This window comes from Ailuropoda melanoleuca, chromosome 10 (assembly GCF_002007445.2).
Source record: "Ailuropoda melanoleuca isolate Jingjing chromosome 10, ASM200744v2, whole genome shotgun sequence".
In the NCBI taxonomy this organism is placed as follows: Eukaryota; Metazoa; Chordata; class Mammalia; order Carnivora; family Ursidae; genus Ailuropoda; species Ailuropoda melanoleuca.
Window position 1 is genome coordinate 105,608,816 of NC_048227.1, and position 6,612 is coordinate 105,615,427.

A 6,612-nucleotide genomic window follows, 5' to 3' on the forward strand; every position below is an offset into this window, starting at 1 on the left:
TACATTGAAAAATAGCAATTGTGAGCAAACAAACACTGGTTAAATCTAAAAGAATGCATACATTTATAAAAGAAAAGAAAAAGCTCAAATGGAACTCTGCCTCCCTCTCCCCAGAACAATGTAATGAGTAGATGGTGGGAAAAGTTCTGTGGATAAGGGTGTGACCAGAAAAGTAGAGGAAAACCAGGCGAGTAGGGTGTTTAGGAAGACCAGAGAAGAAGGGCATTTGAAGAATGCAAGTGTATTCAATAGTGCAAAATGTTTCAGAGTGGCCAAGGCCTGGAGTCCTGGAAGTGGTCCCCTTAAGAATTCAGGAGTCATTGGTGATCTTGTCAGGGGTTCCTTCAGGGGTGCAGAAATCTGAGGATCTGGGTTCAGGGTGGCTGGAAGTTGATAGACTGTAGTGACTCTGACTTGGCCCACACTGTCCAATATTGAAACATCCAGGTCTGTTCTGGACCAGGGAGCCCTGCAGGGTACTCTCCAATCTCCTATTCATATGCCAGAAATTCACCAGTCGCTCTGAAAATAACATTCCATTTCCACTTTATTTTCTATATCATTTTGCTCCACCTTGCTTTCTTTTTCTGGCCAAACTTAGCTTTACTAACCCAAACTACCATCCTGTCCCTTGGAGTCAATGACTTCATTAAAAAGGGGGGAAAGAAACCCCACAAAAAAACAAACAAACAAAAAAAACCACCCTCTCAATGAATGTGACTCTGGAAGTCTAGGAACAATGGTGAATACCTTTGACTCATTCTTGACCCTTTTCCACAGCTCTGTGGATCAGCTGTGAGCTGGCCCTTCGCTCACCGATGATAAGGGATGACTCGGTGCCATTGAGCAGCAAGGGTTTCTCTAAAATTCAGCCATTCATGTATTTGCCAAGAGTCTCTGTTGAAAGGATTGTAGGAAAGGGAAATCCAAAAGTTCAGGCATCTATTTCCTACCAACTTCTAAGCCTAAGCTCTGAGCCCCACGCTGGGCCCCAGGGTTCTACCCTTTCAACTCCAGAAATCTCTTGCTGGCAGGCTTCCTCCTGATACTCCGGCACTTCCTGTTTCCCTCAACAGGAAACACTGCAGAGGAGCTGTCCTGTGCTTCTTTCAGAACGTCCCACTTCCCTCCAGAATAAGGAAATGCTATTATGCATATCAGCTAGAAGCCGAACAAAAGAAAATGAACCCACCCAAATAATAATCACTTGGCACACACACTCTCTCTCTCTCTCTCTCCCTCTCTCTCTCTCTCACACACACACACACAAACACACACACACAGGGGACTTTGGAAAGTTAAACACACGCAGCTTTCGGGACAAACAGAAAACTGGGACTACTTAGACTAAAGTACTTTAGGGTTTAATTTTCCAGAGGACAGTACAATCATATAGTAAGTGTAATGTAAGAATAAGGCTGTGTGTGACTCAGGCTTTTGTAACTTGCTGAGCGGCTTTGGGCAAGTCGTTTAAACTTTCTGAATCTCAGATGCCTCCTACGTTAAATGGGGATAATATCTTAATGGTGTTGAGGGGATTAAGTGAGATAATTCACACTGACAGCTTAGCACAGCAGCTGACACACAGAAAAATGCAAAATACTGATTTTTAATTGCCCTACTTTTCCTATAGGAAATAATGATGCTTTAGGGCTATGAAACATTCACCCCGAGTACATAAAAGGTCGTGTTATGTGAGGCAACGCTATAGAGAAAGCCGTAGGGAACAGAGTCCGTGTTGAACTATTGATCCGAACAGTGCCCGGGACACTGGGGAGTGCAATGGATCTTATCAATAAACAGTTTGATTCCACCAAGAATATTTTTAGCTCCTTCAATGTAGAACAAGATACCACTGATGGAGCTGAGGTAAAGGCTTTCCCCTCTTGCCACTTTTCCAAATATAAGAAACATCAGACTGTTTCTTTACAACAGGAACCTCGGGATTTTGAATCGCATTTTCCCCTTGCATCTAGATGTTTGGCATGGCGTAGCCAGGGTCGCCAAGCTCCTCATGGGAGGGAACTCTAGGCAAACAGCTCAGTACAGGGAGCGGTGTGTGTTCGTCTAGCATCCAGGACCACAACGCTGATCCTAGGGTCCACCCAGCGGGACGCGCATCAAGTCAGCCCAGAGACGCAGCTGGGAGCGCCTCGGTCTGCATGAAGCCGCGGTGGCCAGAGGACACCCCCGAGGGGCGCCCATCAGTCGCACCCGCTTATCTTCAGCTGCCTTCACACCCTCGGAAACGCTACAAGCAAGGCCAGCTGATGTGAAACAAGAACTCTGATGTCACCGAGGAGGGTGAAGAGCACCACGTTACATATAGAATATAAGTAACCGAGTGCTGGCCTGTGTGTTCTGCTCCCCCAAGCCCTTCAGAGCTGGCTGACCCTTAGTGCTAAATACCAACAGTAATAAAATGGAAATTGTGACAGTTCCCTGTCCTCTCCGTGTTACTTTCCCTCTTTGCCTCTCATTTCCCCTTCCCCGTTGATAGATGCGACCCACAATCTTGGGGTTCACTGGGGTGATCCGCTTAAGTCATAACCCGAGGGGTGTTAGAAGTGGAGCTCCCAGATGCTGCCAAACGCTGCGTTCAAATGGACCCTGAATATCAAAGAAAGCGACCCGTGGGTAAAAGAACAGAACGAGAGAGTAATATTTCTCAGCCTCACGCTGAGACTACAGGAAGGTTAGGAACCATCATGCACATGAAAGGGAAGCAGGAAAAAGACTTTGGCCAGAGCAGGTGCAAAACAATTAAGAGCGAGGAGGCTAGGAACAGTCTGCCCTTGAGCTGCTGGGGCTGCGAGTGGCGCAGACAGCGCCTGTCGAAAGTGCTGGGTCACCTGCACCGCACCGTGTTCTTCCGCCACAGAACTCTATTTTCAACCCCTGTGTGTATTATCCTTTTGGGAAAGCTAATGCATTTCTACTAGGTTGCACTGTTACTTTAAAATAATTTGTGAGAATTTCAAGTGAAATCATCAACTTAGAAAATAAAAATGGGGCAATTTGATTAACCTCCTTTAAGGAGGGTGGGGGGTAATACGAACAAAGGGCATTATTTTTTGCGAACTGGAGACTCCCTTCCTTATATTCCATGCTGCACGCCTCTGTATATTTCTAATACACAAATGTCTCCATGTGTGCACTAATGTATAGGTTGGTCCATACGTGTATATCTATCATTTATATATAGGTATGCACATAATCTGCAAGTTTTTTGGCTGTATCTAAAATGTAAGTCTGGTAAGCTCTAGCAAGAAAATGAAATAGTAAATAAACAAATCCCATATTCCCCCAAATTCCTTCCATCTCACTGATACTCCTGTCCTGCAGACCACCATCCTCTCCCATTGGCCTATTGGGATAGCCTTCTTCCATTTCACCCCCCTGCCAGTGGTCTCCTGGAGCGAGCTACAGTGGTCTTTTAAAAAGTGACAAATGTTGATACTCTTTTGCTGGAAAGCCTCCCATGAGAAGAAATCCATGTGTTGAAAGAGATTTAGGTGAAACATCAACCAGTTGCAATATATGAACTTTATTTGGATCCTAATTCAAACACACTAACAAAAATTTTGCACACATACAATTCTAAAAACACTGACACAATATTTGATAATATTTATTTGATGCTCTTCAATGTTCAGGTGTGATACTTGATGAATTGTTGATGGGAGAGCCGCAATGATATCTGGAATTTACGTTAATATCTGGTCAGGATGGGGAGGCCTGAGTGAGCCTTGGAGAGAATAAGGATGACGTGACTTGTTCATTGTTGAAGCTGGCTGATGCCGCTATGACATTCGTAATGCTTCTCTCTACACTTGGGTACGTTTAAAATCATCTATATTATTTTCTTTTTTTGGTGGGAGGAAGAGGGGCAGACGGAGGGGAAGAGAGAGAATCTTAAGCAGGCTCCACGCCCAGTGTGGAACCTAACACGGGGCTCAATCTCACAACCTTGAGATCATGACCTGAGCTGAAATCAAGAGTCAGACGCTTAACTGACTGAGCCACCCAGGCACCCCTAAAATCATCTATATTCTTCAAACAAAAAATAGATCAATAAAGCCCTCCGTGACTTACCATGCACTTTGGATAAAATCCAAGGCCCCACAATGCTTGACCTGACCTGACCCGCCAACTTCTCCAACCTCATCTCCACACTCTCCTGGGCCGCAGGGCCCACCATACTGGCTTCTTGGGGTCCCTCCAACGTGTACAGATCTCTCTTGTCCCAAGGCCTTTGCACTTGTTCTTCTATCAGCCTGGGACATGAACACACAGGCTCTTAACTCGGCAGATCCTTCACATCGCCTGGGACTCCAATCAAATGTCACTTTGGTGTCCCTGGCCAGCCTCACAGACCTGATCTTACAGTGCATCTCTCCTTGCCCTGTTTCACCTCCTTCCCATATGTTACTCTTACTCGTTTTCTTGGTCATTAAGGTCTTCCCTCGCCAGACTCTAGCTCCCCAACATCAGGATTCTTCTCTGATTTGTTCACTCATCTGTCCCAGGCCTAGAATAGAGGTTGGTGCATGGCAGGCATTCAACAAACACTTGTGGAATGAATCAATTAATGTTATAATCCCCAGGACACGGCAAAATTTATTCCTTTGTATGGTAGACTTTTCCTTTTGCTCTCTTTTCAAAATCAGATTGAGAGGGATGGAAAGAAATGTCAATTCTTTTCTTATTCTCGCGCTCTTTCATTGAAAATTATAACAAAGGAATATACAAGAGAAGACGAAATGTTCATACTCTCCCTGTAAAGACAGACTCCTGTTAGTGGCAATACTATTGAAAGGAGAGAAGTAGAGAATAATTCTTAGGGGGAAAAACAAAAAAAAGAGGGTCCACTTCTGTAGTCTCCATGGGTTCTGGTTGGGCGCTAAGAAGAGATTCTCCCATCCCGCTGGGTCCGCAAGCCGTCTTTACCCAGCCTGCTCCAGCTTCCAGCCCCACTTTTCTCCCTTCCTGAGTCTCCAAGGAGCTGGCATAACCAACGTTCAAAAACTCTAATCCAGTTACCAAGAAAATAACAACTTGCCAGGGACTGTACCTTGAATAATGAAAATAGATCTTTTCCTTTCAGAATCAAAGTCTTTCACTGTTTTTCCTTTGTTCTCCAGACTCCATAAACCTCCACTCAAACCCCTGCCCCCTGTGTCCCCATCTGGTATAAATACAAGGTCATATCAAAAAATATTTTTGATGTTTTTCCAAACACCATTAAAAAATAAAACCTATATACGACCACAATGTAATACCTCGTCAGTCAAAAGCATAGGGCATGTTTTGCCTGAGGGGACACTGTCATGGAAGCCAGGGGGTTAAATTCATTTTTAATTTGCCCACAGATGGATGCACCCAGTTTTTCCTTTATCTGAGAAGCGTACATCCATAGCACTGCAATAACAAATATTCAGGAAGCGGCATTCACTGTGAAATGTAACAAAGGGAATTAGCCACAGTATGTGAACAGTAACTTTAAATAGCAGGAGCAACAAAGAGAGCTGCGCCTGATAAAGGAAAACTGGTAATTACAATATTAGTGCCCTTTCCACATTAAGTTTCTAAACTACATTCAAAGGTTGCTTACGATTCCTTCCTTTCTCCCATCAAAATAGAGCAAAATAAAATATAAGAGGGACAAACTGCTTTCCTGGATCATTTTTACAAAATGGCACCGTCGCTATAAAATATGCTTTCACAGAATACAAGTTCTAATTGTAAAAATTAATTTTAAAATATTTTTTAACAAATTTAAACTATTTTCATAGAGACTATTTCCCATGCCAGCCTCGAGGGAAGAAGACTAACAAACCTCATTGTTCTCAGCCTTCAGCCAGGAGCAATGGACTACAGCTTTCCTCGTTAATATTTAATCTAAACTTTATTAATTTTTTTAAAAAATAAAAGATTTTGTGTCTAATTTATGCTCACCTCCAGGATGGCTCTAAAGCGTGGCTTATGTGATATAAGGCCCGCATAAAAGACTGTATTATCTGGAGCTCTCTTTATTATCATTTTAGTTCAGCCATATTTTTCTTTTTAAGCATTAAAAAGCATTGATCTGAGACAAGCCCTCACAGTGAAACTGTCTCCCAGCAAGAACACTGTGGCAGGGAACTCTCCCAAGCAGCAGGGCTGCTGTTCTCCCGGGACCCATCACCAGGGGCCCGAAGCCACCAGCCAGCTGACAAGAAGTAGGGAGAGTACCTCAAGAATGTCCTTCTAGGCTGGGGCGCCTGGGTGGCACAGTGGTTAAGCGTCTGCCTTCGGCTCAGGGCGTGATCCCGGCGTTATGGGAGAGCCCCACATCAGGCTCTTCCGCTATGAGCCTGCTTCTTCCTCTCCCACTCCCCCTGCTTGTGTTCCCTCTCTCGCTGGCTGTCTCTATCTCTGTCNATGAAAATCAATGAGCAGGGGATGCTTAGGAAATTAATCACTTACAGGAAACACTGTAGACCTTCCATTTTATGGTGGTCTGTCAAGTGGCAGATAAAGTAGACTTATTCTGTATGAGTCTAGAAAGGGTAGGACGAAGATCAACAGATGGAAATTGCATGACAAAATACCATCACTCGATAGAAGGAC